The 15,840-nt window shown below is 42.6% G+C and overlaps 1 pseudogene; it reads right to left on the bottom strand.

Moving 5' to 3' along the window:
• Window positions 1-110: 110 nt before the first annotated feature.
• Window positions 111-2,771, bottom strand: LOC147883421 (uncharacterized; annotated as a pseudogene).
• Window positions 2,772-15,840: the final 13,069 nt, after the last annotated feature.

Here is a 15,840-nt window from a genome sequence, read left to right as displayed (position 1 = left end):
TCAATTTAACAACCATATAGAACTCAAGACCTTTAGTTTGAGCCTTTATAGGTGCTTTCAAGAAAAGTGAAGTACAACTGAATTAACTTTAATTAGAATTCAGATCTCCTTCCTTGCATAACCAGAAATCCTATAGACAGTTACACACTAATACCAAAAGTACTAGACAGTCTCATGAAACTTCCCATTCTCAAAACAAAATCAAGTAACTCTCTTAACATAGCCCTTAACGCCTGACTCTAATTGATGAGGTCCAAAACCTTACAGAAGTATATTGTCCTGGCCCCACATTCAACAAAATCACATTAGGCACAGCCTTCTCGTGAAGAAAGACTCTTCTCCACCCTTTCTTTTTCCCAGAGCATCTGCTGCCTCCTCTGGATACACATCGTGCATTATCCTTCGTAGTGCAGTCAACTCTAACACCTCAACATTCTCTGCCTTCAAAATGCTCATGGGCTCTGGTGATTCTCTAAGCACTAATTGGAGCACTTCCATATATTCATCTGGGCACTGGACTTCATCCAAACTCTCCACTGTAAACGCAGCGACATCACCTGTCTCTTTTACCAACTGTGTCTTCATTTCTTTCTTGGATCTTTTTCTTTTTTGAGGAGAATCTTTTGTTGCTTCTATCGTCTGCCCCACATTCAACAAAAACAAAACATAAGGTCTGGCCTTTCTTGACTCTTCTCTGATAAGTGTGCATGTCCTTTAGGGTGCCTACTGAATTAACCACATTTTTCCTGTTTCTGACTTGGATTGCTATGCAACCTATGCAGCTGTCATCACCAATGTCATATTCTCCCTTATGATTAGGAAACACAAAAGGTATCATGAGATCATATGCCTCCTGCCTTTTACTGCATATCATGGCCGCACAATTCCTTATAAAAGTCTTGAGAACGTCAGTTGAAGGGTATCCACCATAAAAGCGATAAAATGCATTGAAAAATACACGTGCTTCTTTCAGATGGCCTGATTTTGTGAACCCCTTCCAGTTCCTCAAGAAAGCTTGAAGAAACTCTTCCAACCCTTGAGGAGTAGAGAAAGCCTCCCAGTTCTGTAAACTGTCCATGGCATTAAGTAGTAAAAACCGTGCTACTAGCTCTCCTCTTTCTCCTGCACTCGCAATGCCATTCAGGAGTAGAGAGTTTAAATGTCGAAGCTGTGTAGTAACCAAGACTTCACTGTGCAGAACCTGTGCTGCTGCTTCAGCTAAAACAGGTTCAGGTAGCGCATGGGTAAGCACATAATCTCTAGCTGCTGATGTATGCAGACAGATGCGCATATGTGCTGCAACCAGCTGTTGAGCAACCATTGACTGTGGGCAAACATCCACACCTATTCGACGGCCAAGAAACACTAATGACATATCTCGAGACTTCAGCTTTTCTTGCCCCTGCACTGACTTTACTTCTAGCCCTCCAAGAAGCTTGACTTTTGCCAGATTTACCAATTCTTGTATATTGTGACCTTCCAGAAAAGCAGCCCACAATGGCCTGCCACGAACGAGAAAACGTTCTGGTTCTGCAGCCTCGTTCAGAGTGGTGGGTTGTGATGTAGCAAGTATATTAAACGTGGGCATTCTTGATAACGGCACAAAAAGTTGCTGGAGACCGATCCTCACTTTAGCACTTGGGTCCTCCCTATTCACAGGGGTAAAATTGCTCACCCTTGCAGTTGTATCAATAAACAACACAAACGATCCCATGCGTTGAGCTGCATTAACCTTGAGAGGCAGCTCTGCGCAGGCTCTTCTAAAAACAATAAAGCTTCTCTGACCTGTATCATGGGCTTGAGTAAGAAGCTCCCTGGCTTCGTCTATCACGAACAAAAACTGAACACCAGATTTTTTGAGGGAGTTTTCGAATTTGTTCCAAACAGCAGAACATGCAAGCTTCATCTCGTCCGAAGAGCACTCTGGTCGCTCTAAAAGTCTGTCTAGTATGCCACCGTAGTCCTTGGTCTGCTGTATGTGAAACAGCTTGGCTCTATCTGGAAACGTTTCTTCGTTGGCCAACCAATCAAAGCAAGCCCAGAAGATGGCGAAAGCCTGCTTAACTTTGGTCATCGTCACAAAGTACTGTCTCAATTGTGGGTGCGAGGGAGGGTACCCTGTAGATGTGGGTTGAAGCAACGAGAAATAGAAAACCATCATACCGCTAGCAGCATGTGCAACCTCTTTCATTGCCCTAGACTTTCCCCAGCCGCTAGACTGGACTATTGGAGCGCATGGAGCATACCAGGTCTTTGTATCTTGAGCCCACTTCATGAAGCACCGATCAATATAGTGCTGAACATAGGAGACAACGAAGCCTTCTGGGTCCTCATATTGTCTGTCGAAGGCCTTTTCGAGAAGATCCAGCTCGGTTGGAGAAAGACCCTGGGCGGGAGCGTCGGCTTTAGCATCGTCAATGGCAAACAAGCTCTCTATGATCCGTTGCATCCATTCTTCGCTGTTCTGTGCCGCAAAGATATACTGTAACGTCCGTGGAGGAAAAGTATTAACTCTGTCCATCAAACTATCAAAGCTTTCATCAGAGAGGGTGCCCCGACTGGCGATCACAGCACTATATATTCGATAACGACGGACATGGTCCGAAGTCAGAATCTCCGAAGGATCAAAGGCAACGGTGTGCTTGCACTTGTCCCAGCCCTCCTGTAAGCGCTGCCGGTCGTCGCCCATGCTCTTTCAGATGGGAGACAACAGTTAGAGAGCTGAACACAACCAATCTGTTGTATGGCAAAACAGAGAACAACAGGATGAGTGTCTTGTTATTCTCTCTTTTGCCATACAACAGATTGGTGTGCAAATGAAACAACATTCTGTTGTCATGCTGTTGAAGTCCCCCAATACGTAAATGGGAGCTTGTGGAGGAGTGGTGGCTTGTTAATATTTTTCTATGACCTTCCGTTGGAGATGGAGATGGAGTTGGAGCTGGAGGTGAGGACGGAGATGGAGATGGAGATGGAGAACAGGTGGATATCCCTATAGTGTAATATAAAAGGGAATTTTTTCTTTCTTGTGTCTCTATATGCTCCCACGCGCTATGTGGATAGAGTATATAGGCTTGGCAATCTCTAGGGAGTCCATCATATTGGGAGACTTTAACATGGTGAAGAGCAGAAGGGACACTTGGCTAGGCAAGGGACAGAGTCATTAGATGAGTAATATGTCAAGCTTGGAAAGACCTCAAAATTGCACTCGAGTTAATAGACCTTGACTCAAATAGGTTTTTCACTTGGTCTAACCGATAGGTCGGCAACTGTAGGAGAGAAGCCCGACTTTATAGGTTTTACTTATCTATGTATTTGTTCTCCAAGGCCATTAGTTGTTTAAAGGCTGAAACTTTCTCCACTTTAGCACTATCAAATCACAAACCGGTCATGTTGTCCTATGATTTTGGTAATGGAGATAGAGTTTCTTTGTGGTTTAAGGTGGACCCCAGTCTCCTTAAGTATAAGGCAGTGTAGCACATATATTTGGGACAAACTTATCAGTGAGGATGCGACAACTTTTTGGCAACCTAGATTGTTCTAAAAGAAGCTAGGAAATACTGTGGTGATCGGAGGAGATAGAATTAAATCTCCTTCCCAACAACTAATGTCTCCAAACTTTAGTAGATTTCTTCCCTAAGGTTCAATACAACTAACAAGAAATCACACAACTAGTAGGGAAGAAAACACAAGCATGTAGCAGTGAGGAAGGATGTCTATGTATTAACAAACTTACGCGAGGATCAATTGTGCAACTATTGAATTTTAGACAAAATTAGAAATATATTTCACGCAAAAAAATCATCATTCAATCAAGAATCCTATAATAGATCTTCTTTATTCTAAAGACTACTGGATTGAGCAAGATGTATGTGAGCAATGTCTTGCAAATCCAACATAGCTAAGTAGATTATATCAATGTTGAGATACTCTAAACCAAAATTCATAAAGTAGGAAATAAAAGATAGTAGAATGATGCCACAAGACCTATCTAAAGTAGGAGGAATAGAAAGGAAGTATAAGCATGTAAGTAGTAGACAATGAGATAGATGGGATCTCTCAGTTAGAACTCTCACCTTTACAAGGAAATGTTGGGTTATAGACAGCTCACCTAAAAATTAAAAATTAAAAACCTCAACTTTGGGCATGGAGAGTAGTCCCTTCTTCTCCAAGTCTCTCATTGGTCTGATGTGGCTTTTTCAGCCACAGTGGTGGTTTCTTTTAGGATTTTTTGTTTAGATACTTTGAGAGGCACTTCACCACTATTTTTTCATGCTATGACGTATTTGTGCCTTGAGTGCTTTGCTCATGGCCATTTCTTTCATATTAATAGAAGTCTTTTTTAGGGTGAACAACTAGGTGCACTTCTACACACTTGTAGGTTTTGTTAACTTATTTCTCCAGCTTCTCAGTGCTCAATCATGTTGGGGTGGTGCTTTATGGAATTCTACCAATGTTGGATTCCTTACATTATCAAGCATGATTGCATCATGCCAGCAGCAGCAATAGCTGACGGTTGTTCGATTTCAAAACTACAGTGACATCTTCAAATACAATCCCAACTCAAGCTAAGTTGGCTTGAAATCAAAGCGCTAATCATGGTTGTTACTTCTCCATTGTTTTTCTTTGAGGTCTTGATCTGCTCGTTGTAGACATGCCATTAGAAGAGAGTGGCCAGATGCTAGGAAAACTTTGTAGCTATACCCTGTAGAGTAATGGGACAAATGTTTGAGAGAGTTCTAGGCTTTCAGCTCAAGGTGTGGGATTATGGCATTGTATTCCAGTTTGCAGAAAATAGTAGTAGATGGATAACATGCCCACCTCCTAATTCATAACCGATAGATGATGACCGATCATTCTTTGGTCTCCATGTTGCATATTCTACATTTTCTTTGCAATTTGTAAGGTTAGGATAGAGATCATGTTGTATTCCCAACATGGTGTATTTTGTAGAAGATTGGGACCCAAGTTGGTTCTCATGCTTTGAAAATTAATTTCTTGAGAAGTAACATATTTCACATTTTTCAATCAAGATTTCTAATGGTAACCAAAATAGCACTGGACAATAAAATGTTCCAATTGCAATACAATGTTTCAAATAATAACATTCCTCTTTGCTAGTAGATAAATGAAACAATCCTAGAGCCTTCCAAGTTTAACTAAAAAACCACACATAAATTTCAACAAATGAATAGTTCCTAGTGAACACTTGCGGGAAGATTGCCAAGTGTAGTATGAAGGTCGGAATTGGCCTGAAGTTTGCCCCTGAAAATTCCCATTTTTTAAAAAAGATGAGCCTAATGCGCATTTCATAGAAGTGGATACAAGTATTTAAATGCAAGAACTAAAGAGAAGTGAATTAAACATTTAAGTCTGTAAAAATTAAGATCCCTTATGTACAATTCTAAAAGCATAAAAGTACCATCATTGTCTCACATACGAAAATACCATGCAAAAACAACCAATTGTAGAGAAGTCCAGGAAGTGTAAATTTAGAATTTCATTGCTCATTAGAAATGTGCACAACAAAAGATGTGCACAAAACTTGCATGGAAGCATGTGATCACAAAAACATCTTATCAATTGAAATGTCCAAAAGACCACAATGCAACTCATTTTGCATTTAGTTCTAGATCTTAGACCTACAAGATATTTCAATGAAACAAGAAAATTGAGAGTGATATTCAAGATCAGACGTTTCTGGGTCTATAACTTTTCCAATTCAACTTGCAAGCTCCACCCAAGAACAATTATGAGGACAACGTTAACTTGAATGGAAAGACCATTCTCTAAAAGTCTCATTTTCCATGACCCAAATGATAAGAGCATTGACTTCGGTCAACTAAAGAATAAATATATTTTTAAATATTTGTTATGTGTGCACATGTGTTCAGTGGGGACACCCACCGTGACTAGAATTAGTCCACAATGTGTTATTTGCATGCAAAGTGCTAACAATTAATGGGTGTCATGGTGGTGCGCTTTAATAAATTGTTGCAGGTACTAGGAAGAGTGATTTTCCTAAGCGCTACGGGAGCCTGACAAGAGTCTAGGAGGCGGTTCGCGTGACCAAGTGCTTCAAAGACTCCAGAGTTGCCCTTAGTGGCATGTAATTAGGAAAGTAATGTAGAGTTTGACAAGTGGCTTGTTGCCAAGAAAGAGAGCCTAAGAGCTCATGTAATGATTCATTTATGTTTGAATTTTGTATGAACAGCTTCCACGCTAAACTCTTGTACTCAGTTTTCTCTCAAGTAATAGCCTTTGTGCTTAGGAAAAGGGAATCAGATGCATACTCAGTGCTTTTTGCAGTAGCCAGAAAAGGGGCAATATAGTTGTTGATGCCTTGGCAACTTTGTGGGTATATGCCTTGAGTTGACAGCCCGGTATTGGCATAGATTGTGAATGCAAGACACCTCTTGTTGAGGTAATTTTTCTCTGTGAAAAGCAAAGGTTGCGTGCATCAGTTGCATACACAGTGTGTGTGACAACCTTGCAGATCTCAGACGAGTCTCGTAAGAAAATGGCCCAATCACCTATCCAGTGGGATTCACAAGATAGGGATGCACATCCAAGACAGAGAAGTGTGCAGCAAAATGTAAACTACTTTGTGCTTTCTATCAATTCAGACAAATGATTTTGCAGAGGTGTTTGAATGAAATGATTGCAAGTTGCCAAACACATATACTTGAACTTAAGAGTTTGCAATTAAGCTGGAATTAAGACTTATACAGTTTAAACACAAAGTCACATCATTGGAAAATGCAATATGATTGAGGGGCCAAGACGGCCCCCCCCCTTTATCCAGGCTCACTTTATTCTTGAAAATGGAGATACAAGACCAAGGTGCAATGCACCTTCCAAACTGATGAACTCAGTGAAAACCTAGGACCTAGATACAAGACTCAAGAGCAAATGTACAAGTTAGACAACAAAAAGGAGGACTCCAAGCTCAGGTTTCAACTCTTGGCTTGCCCAATCCACAAGGAAGAAGCTTGCAACAATCACCACTTACATCCAACATTAGAGGCAAGCACTAGTTTCTAGAAAGATAGTAGAAACAACATGAAATAGTGCTGCAAATGAGATAAACTTGACAATACAGGCTCCCTTCGTGACTTGACCCTTTTGTAGATGAGTCCTTGATGCCTCTGAAGCTACCTTGGGTGAGGAGAGCGTGGAAATGGGGCTGGAATGAAAACAGCTTAGAAAAACATCCTGTAGGCTAGAGAGAGAAAGCCTTTATGGAGTGATAGCTATAGAGAGAGAGTGCCAATGCTGATCCCAAGGGAGGGGATGTAAGAGAGGAGCTGCTGCTGTTCCAGAGGTGTATAGAAAGGCAGATTTCTGCAAAGGAAATGGGCTGGAAGAGTAGAGAGAGAAATTCTACAGTAGAGAGAGAAAGACTACAACAGGAGAGAGAAAGGGGCTGTGGCTGCTCCAGGCTAGGAGAAGGAGAGAGGATGCTGCTGTTGTTCCAGAAGAGCTGAGAGGGGGCAGATTTCTAGAGAGGAGGGGCTGGAACTGTAGAGAGAGAATGTCCTATTATAGAGAGAGAAAGTGCTGCTGAGGTGAGAGAATGGCCTGGGGAGAAGCTGGCTGCACCCAAGGAGCTGGAGAGGTTCTGCTGCATCATCCAAAAAAAGGGAGAAGAAAAGTGACGAATTTTCATGTAGAGAATGAAGGGGAGAGGCCTTCTTTTATAGGCTCAACTCTCCCCCCAAGCCTAGAGTGGACGGTGGACACTTGTCCCAGATTTTTGGTGGGCTGCAGTCCCAAAGAGGACAGCCCACAACCTGCCCCAAATCTACCAGATTTGGGGCCAGACACTTGGCCTGCATGCCCTGCCACTTGCCATGCATGTTGCCACATGTGTGGGACAGGTGGACTGACCTGCCAGCTCAGATTCCATGTGGCAGTGTGCCACATGTTAGCTGCCACATGTCACTCCCAAAAACCGTAAAATTTTAAAGTTGTCAGAATTCAATTTTGATCGCACCCACGGGTTCCTAACATCTTAGACTATCTATTGACATACTCTAAGGTAATAATTGAGCCATACTGAGCTCATTTGTTTGTCGTCTTATCTTGTATCTCCATTACTCTTGGCATGCTACCAGGCCCACACCCAAAGCTCAGGGAACATTCTCTTGAATGGTTCCTAGGTCGATATGCAATCTATGCATTTGATTGGTTCCATGTTTGGGTACTCAGGTGGGGTGTGGTTTCCAGATGTTCCTCTCAAAGAGAGGCCATCACTCTTGTGGGTCACTATTGCCCATAACCCCAAGCAAGGGGGTCCACCCTCAAATGCTAGACCTAGTCCCCATTGTCTGTAACTGGACACTGTAACTGGACAGTAGGAATATATTTCATTTCTTAATAAGCATACTATTGAAAAACAAAAAGAAATAGTACCAAGCAAGTGGATACATGTTGAAGCAGGATGACATTCCCTCCGTCTTTCATTCGACAAAAAGAAATAGTACCAAGCAAGTGGATACATGTTGAAGCAGGATGACATTCCCTCCGTCTTTCATTCAGTTGTTCGCAACTGAAATGCCTCCACATAAGCATCCAGGATTTCAGGACACTCCTGAAATGTAGCTCTGTCCACCCATTGGGCATCGGCGGTGGATGGGAGCCCTTTGAACTTCAAAAGGTACTTTTTGCAAGTCGTGCCTCGACGTCCCGTAGTGAAGTTATGCAAAATAATTTGCTCTAGGATCAATAAGATCTCTGTGTCCTCTACTTTAGGTGCATCGTCCAGTGTGGGCTCTTGAGGTGGTTCCCCAATGAAGGGTTGCACCAAGCTTATGTGGAAGACATTGTGGATCTTCCAATGCTCTGGAAGTCTCAATCGGACTGAGACATCATTTATTACCTGCAACACCTGAAAAGGACCATAATATCAAAAGGATAGCTTGAAGTAGATGCGCTTTTTGCCCACTTTGGTTTTTTTAACCGAGCTTTCTCAAATTTCAATAAGACCCGTTAGCCTTCTTTCACTGCAAACGCCCTCCGTCTTTTATTTGCAGCTGCTCTTTGTTTCCCCTGTTTTTGGCAGCTTGAGGGCATTCGTAGAAGTTGTGGCCTTGATCGCCACACTTGAAACACCACCCTTCGGAGTAATACTTTTGCTTCTATTGTGGAGACAATGAGCTGAAAGTGCGGGCTGCTTTCTTTAAAGGAGGCTGGTTGGCTGACTTTTGCTCTTTTGGTGTGTCCTTTGCTGTCTCCTTACCCTTTTGTTCCTTGGAAGAGGTTCCCTGGGACTTCCGCTTGTTGTTGCTGTCGTTCCGCTTGTTGGAGAAAGACTGTTTCTTCTCCACCTTCAAGGCGATGTTGATGGTGTCTTCGAGAGAAGTAGGAGTGGCAATGTCCACCTCATGCTGAACGACATACCGTAGGCCAGCAAAGAACTTCCTTTGCTACTCTTTTTTATCCTTCTTACTAAATGCTTGAACTTTTAACAAAGTATCCCAAAAACGATCAACATACTCACTGACTTTCTCTTCTTGGCGTTGGCGGAGGATGTCCCACTGCACCATTGTATCTCTTTTAAACTCCTTAGGCAGGAAGTGCCTCATCAAGTTCTTCTTGAAGCACTTTCAGGTGTGGGCTTGCTGTCCAGTGTTGACCATAGCTGCCCACCAGAGTGAAGCACAGTCTTGCATGTGCAGGATGGCAAACCGGATCTTCACCTTGTCTTCGTACTCGTCCCCCTTAAAGAAATACTCAAGGTCTCGGATCCAGGCCAGCAAGACCTCGGGCTTGTCCTCTCTCTTATACTTGGTAAACTTGAAGAGCTTATCTCCAAGAGGTACCTTATGCTTTGCATACCTTCGTCTTCATGGACGTCTCAAAGGAGATGGACTCCGATGATGCCGTCTACTTCGAGGAGGGGAAGAAGAGGATGATCTTCCCTCCTTGTTGGAGTTGGTGTTGTCCGCACGGCCTCTTCCTTGGGATTGGGGCCCTATGTCATGAGTTTCTGCTTGGTTGCTTTCCAGCACTTGAACCTGTTGAGCAATGCTTGACAAGAGAGCACTCAACTCATGCAGGTTAGGAGGACCATTGGCTGCCATCATGACAAGATGACTCAATGAAGGAGAGACTCAACAAGAGAAAGCACAGAGTATAAGACCACTGCCTAAGCTCTAATACCAATGTAAACTACTTGGTGCTTTCTATCAATTCAGACAACAGATTTTGCAGAGGCGTTTGAATGAAATGATTGCAAGTTGCCAAACACATATACTTGAACTTAAGAGTTTGCAATTAAGATGGAATTAAGACTTCTACAGCTTAAACACAAAGTCACATCATTGGAAAATGCAATATGATTGAGGGGCCAAGACGGCCCCCCCCCTTATCCAGGCTCACTTTATTCTTGAAAATGGAGATACAAGACTAAGGTGCAATGCACCTTCCAAACTGATGAACTTAGTGAAAACCTAGGACATAGATACAAGACTCAAGAGCATATGTACAAGGTAGGCAACAAAAAGGAGGACTTCAAGTTCAGGTTTCAACTCTTGGCTTGCCCAATCCACAAGGAAGAAGCCTGCGACAATCACCACTTACATCCAACATTAGAGGCAAGCACTAGTTTCTAGAAAGATAGTAGAAACAACATGAAATAGTGCTGCAAATGAGATAAACTTGACAATACAGGCTCCCTTCGTGACTTGACCCTTTTATAGATGAGTCCTTGATGCCTCTGAAGATACCTTGGGTGAGGAGAGTGTGGAAATGGGGCTGGAATGAAAACAGCTTAGAAAAACATCCTGTAGGCTAGAGAGAAAGCCTTTATGGAGTGATAGCTATAGAGAGAGAGTGCCAATGCTGATCCCAAGGGAGGGGATGTAAGAGAGGAGTTGCTGCTGTTCCAGAGGTGTATAGAAAGGTAGATTTCTCCAAGGGAAATGGGCTGGAACAATAGAGAGAGAAATTCTACAGTAGAGAGAGAAAGACTACGACAGGAGAGAGAAAGGGGCTGTGGCTACTCCAGGCCAGGAGAAGGAGAGAGGATGCTACTGTTGTTCCAGAAGAGCTGAGAGGGGGCAGATTTTTGGAGAGGAGGGGCTGGAACTGTAGAGAGAGAATGTCCTGTTGTAGAGAGAGAAAGTGCTGCTGAGGTGAGAGAATGGCCTGGGGAGAAGCTGGCTGCACCCAAGGAGCTGGAGAGGTTCTGCTGCATCATCCAAAAGGAGGGAGAAGAAAAGTGACGAATTTTCATGTAGAGAATGAAGGGGAGAGGCCTTCTTTTAGAGGCTCAGCGTCCCCCCCGCCCAGGCCTAGAGTGGAAGGTGGACACTTGTCCCAGATTTTTGGTGGGCTGCAGTCCCAAAGAGGACAGCCCACAACCTGCATGTTGCCACATGTGTGGGACAGGTGGACTGACCTGCCAGCTCAGATTCCATGTGGCAGTGTGCCACGTGTCAACTACCACGTGTCACTCCCAAAAACCCTAAAATTTCAAAGTTGTTAGAATTCAAATTTGATCGCACCCACGGGTTCCTAACAACTTGGACTATCTATTGACATACTCTAAGGTCATAGTTGAGCCATATTGAGCTCATTTTTTTGTCGTCTTATCTTGTATCTCCAGTACTCTTGGCATGCTGCCAGGCCCACACCCAAAACTCAGGGAACATTCTCTTGAATGGTTCCTAGGTCGGTATGCAATCTGTGCATTTGATTGGTCCCATGTTTGGGTACTCAGGTGGGGTGTGGTTTCCAGATGTCCCTCTCAAAGAGAGGCCATCACTCTTATGGGTCACTAATTCCCATAACCCCAAGCAAGGGGGTCCACCCTCAAATGCTAGACCTAGTCCCCATTGTCTCTGTAACTGAACAGTAGGAAAACATTTCATTTCTTAATAAGCATACTATTGAAAAACAAAAAGAAATAGTACCAAGCAAGTGGATACATGTTGAAGTAGGATGACACAAAATTAGCAAGAATTTGAGCAGATGGTACGCACTCGGATGCAAGAGATGGAAAATCTCAAAAGGGATCCAAGAGCTCAGCATTTGTTTCAAGTAGAAAATATGCCTAATGTAGCTTATGATGTGCCAATGCTAGAGGCACACTCTCGTGTACAGCCAGAGAGAGAGAGATCTTATAGGGGACAGTCTCATAGTAGGAAGAGATCGAGGCATCATCACCGATCTCCCAGTCCTTCACCACATCTACCTCGAGCTCGACTTCTGTATCTTCTTATTTATCAGATAAACCATCCAGGAAAAGAAGGAAACACAAGAAGTCTAGGAAGAGTAAGTCTTCTAGAGAGACCAAGGAATTCAAAGAGGGAGGTAAATCTGTCAAGTTTATGACCTATAATGGACAATATGGTCATACAGACAAAGCATTACAGTTCATCAGGCAGTTTGATGCTGCATTCGGTACAGAAAAGTTTTCAGAATCCTCCAAGTTAAAAATGGTCAGTTTGCACTTGACAGCGACAACTAGTGCATGGTGGAGTGCACAGACCACAAATGGGTCAGCCCTAAAGAGGTGGAAGGATGAAAGCCTTCTACCAGAAGGTTATGCCTAAACAGTTTAGAGATCATGTTCTTCAAGATTGGGGCAGTTTGCATATGGATGTAGGAGATACAGTGGTTGTGTACAACCAAAAGTTTTGGGATGCTTATTTGCAGATTGCACCTTTCAAAAAGGTCTTTAAAGGAACCCAAATGAGAAAGTACAGAGCAGGTCTCAGTCTAAGAATTTAGGCAGTAGTGAATGCTTTGGGGGCAAAGAGCATTCAAGACCTTATGCATTCAGCTTCAGTAACTAGTCTTGTGCCGTTACAAGATCCATCCACGGTACTATCCTTGCATGCAAGACGTGCTGCAAGAAAGAAAACTAATTTTTCAAAATCAGAAAAGAAAGAGTATCCCAAGGTTGAAAAGAAAGGGTTTCAACCTCAGAAGCCGAGAGGTACTCAGTTTTCAAAGTCGTATAAAGGCAAATCCCCATTCACTCCTGAATAGATAGCTGAATTTCGCAGAGATGGGAAATTCTTTAAATGTGGGAAAGAAGGGCATATGGCTGCCCAGTGCCCTGAGAAGCCTTCGGGTTCTAAGGAGCAGAAAAAGCCACAAGTACCATCGAGGCCAATGGTGGGAGCAGCCCCAGATGTTTTGGGGAGTACCTCAGACCCAAAGGAAAAAGAGCTTTTGCTATCATGGGAAAAGATAAGAGATCAGCAATTATTAATCCTCTTTGATCTAGGTCTACAGACAATTTCATACATGAAGATTTAGCCCTGAGATTAGGGATAAAAACTGAAGAGCTAGGTAGAGCTCTTGATGCTGATCAAATGTTCCAAGGGAATCCAGTGCAAGTTACTCCTTTGATTGGAAAGCTTCGTGTCCATGTACAGAGCTATGTAGATCAGGAGGACTTCTTAATCTCTCCTCTCAAGCAGCATAATATTGTATTTGTTACACCGTGGTTCCATCGAAAGGAAGTAACAATAGAATACCCTGAGAGGGTGTTGAGTTTTATTAATAGGAGGAAAAACTAGCGTTTAGTTGCCAAGAATAAAGGGGAGACTATCCTCATTGTATCTGATGTTACATGTGGTAAAGCAATAAAGTATGCAATTTCTACGTTCATGGTTTTTGTAAAAGAAAAGAAAATGATATGCATGCTGAAATGAATGATGCAGACAAAGATAAATTTCAGTTTCTTGTAAACTTTAACGATTGCTTTTCCGATGCTTTGCCAGGGGAGTTACCCCTAGAGAGACCAAAAGATCATCGGATAGAGTTAATGCCTGGTAGTGAGCCACCAAATAGACCACCTTATAGAGTCAGTGCGACTCAGAGAGAGGAGATTATGGCTTAGGTACAGGACTTGTTGTCCAAAGGGTTGATTCAACCCAGCTCGTCTCCTTTTTGCTCACCAGTAGTTCTAGTATAGAAGAAACATGGTTTTTTTCAAATGCGCATTGATTATCGTGCATTAAATAAGATGACCATCAAAAATAGATTTTCGATACCACGCATAGATGATGTGCTTGACCAGCTCAGAGGAGCAACAGTTTTCAACAGGATAGACTTGAAGAGTGGCTATCATCAAGTCATGATGCAATCGCAAGATGTGCATAAGACAACTTTTCGCACTACATTCGGGTTGTATGGATACTTAGTGATGCCTTTTGGGTTGACAAATGCTCCATCCATATTCAATAGAATGATGGATCGTATCTTCCGAAAGTACAGGCATTTCACGGATACTTTCTTTGATGATATCGTAGTCTTTTGAAAGACGGAAGAAGAGCACAGGGAACATCTTGCTTTGGTATTTCAAGAACTTCGAAATCATCGGCTTCAGATGGATCCTGCAAAGATCCGAGCAATCCAAGAATGGCCTAAGTAGAAAACTATGCATGAAGTTCGTAGTTTTTTGGGACTTTGCTCCTACTATGGGAGATTTGTCAGGCATTTTGCTGATATCACAGCTCCATTACATGACCTTACTAAGAAAAATGCAGCCTTCACATGGGGAATATCCCAAAAGAAAGCATTTAATGCACTCAAGGAGAAGTTGACTACAAAGCCTATTCTTGTAGTCCCGGATCTTTATCAACCTTTTGATGTTGATTGCAATGCTTGTGGAGATGGTGTTGGGGTTGCATTACATCAGAATGGACATGTAGTAGCATACGAGAGCCGCAGATTGCGTGATGCTGAAAGATATCTGGGAATCTATGAAAAAGAATTGTTGGCTGTAGTTCATGGTGTGAACACATGGAAGCACTATCTTTTGGGTGTAGATTTTACTAATAAAATAGATCATCAAAGTCTAAGATATTTTCTAACTCAGACAAAACTTTCCGAGAAGAATATGAAATGGGCAAATATGCTGTCAATGTATCATTTTTAGATTGTCCATACCCCAGGAATTCGGAACAGAGTGGTAGATGCCTTGTCTCGAAGACCCCAGGTCAATAATGTGACTATTGCCTATCATCAGGACCTGGAAGGCATGAGGGAGCAATATGCTAATGATGCAGATTTTGGCAAGATTTTACAACAAATGCAAGAGGGGCAGTCCACCAGTCACTATTCCCTGAAAGATGCATATCTAATGAGACTGCCTATGCATCACCCAGGAGATGAGGAAAAAGATTTTGGAGGAATGCCATGCACCTCCCTATGCTAGACATAGAGGAATTACAACAACAACTCTAGCACTAGAGAGGTATTTCTTTTGGCCAGGGATGCGGAAAGATATACATCAGTTTGTTACTGAATGCCTTACGTGTCAGAAAGTAAAGTACGATAGACAGAAGGCACCTGGCCTACTTATGCCTCTTCCCGTGCCTCAAGCACCATGGGAAAGTATTACAATGGACTTCTTTTTTGATTTGCCAAGATCAAAGTCAGGGAATGATGGGATTTGGACTATCATTTATAGATTCAGCAAGCAATCATTTCATTCCGGTTCGCAAAACCATAAAGGTAGATAATATGGCTAAGCTTTTCATGGCACACATCTTTAAGCACCATGGTTTGCCTAAGTCCATTGTCAGTGATCGAGATCCCAGAATGACCAGTCTATTCTGGAGAGCTTTATTTGATAACATGGGGACGAATCTGAATTTTTCTTCTTCTTTCCATCCCCAAACAAATGGTCAAAGTGAAGTAGCAAATTCTACAACGTTGGATATGCTGAAATGCTACGTGGGTGACCAAGGTTCAGATTGGGAAAAGTACGTACCATTGGTAGAGTTTGCTTACAATAATACAGTACATAGCTCTATAGGGAAAGCCCCCTTTGAGGTCATTTATGGAAAGGTGATTCTACCACCTATCTTGAGGACC

The sequence above is a fragment of the Dipteris shenzhenensis genome, chromosome 28 (genome assembly GCF_047967505.1).
Source record: "Dipteris shenzhenensis isolate YYH24624 ecotype China chromosome 28, Dip_SZ_1.0, whole genome shotgun sequence".
Taxonomy (NCBI): Eukaryota; Viridiplantae; Streptophyta; class Polypodiopsida; order Gleicheniales; family Dipteridaceae; genus Dipteris; species Dipteris shenzhenensis.
Note: the sequence above shows the minus strand (reverse complement) of the source record. Positions and strands in the feature narration are given on the sequence as shown.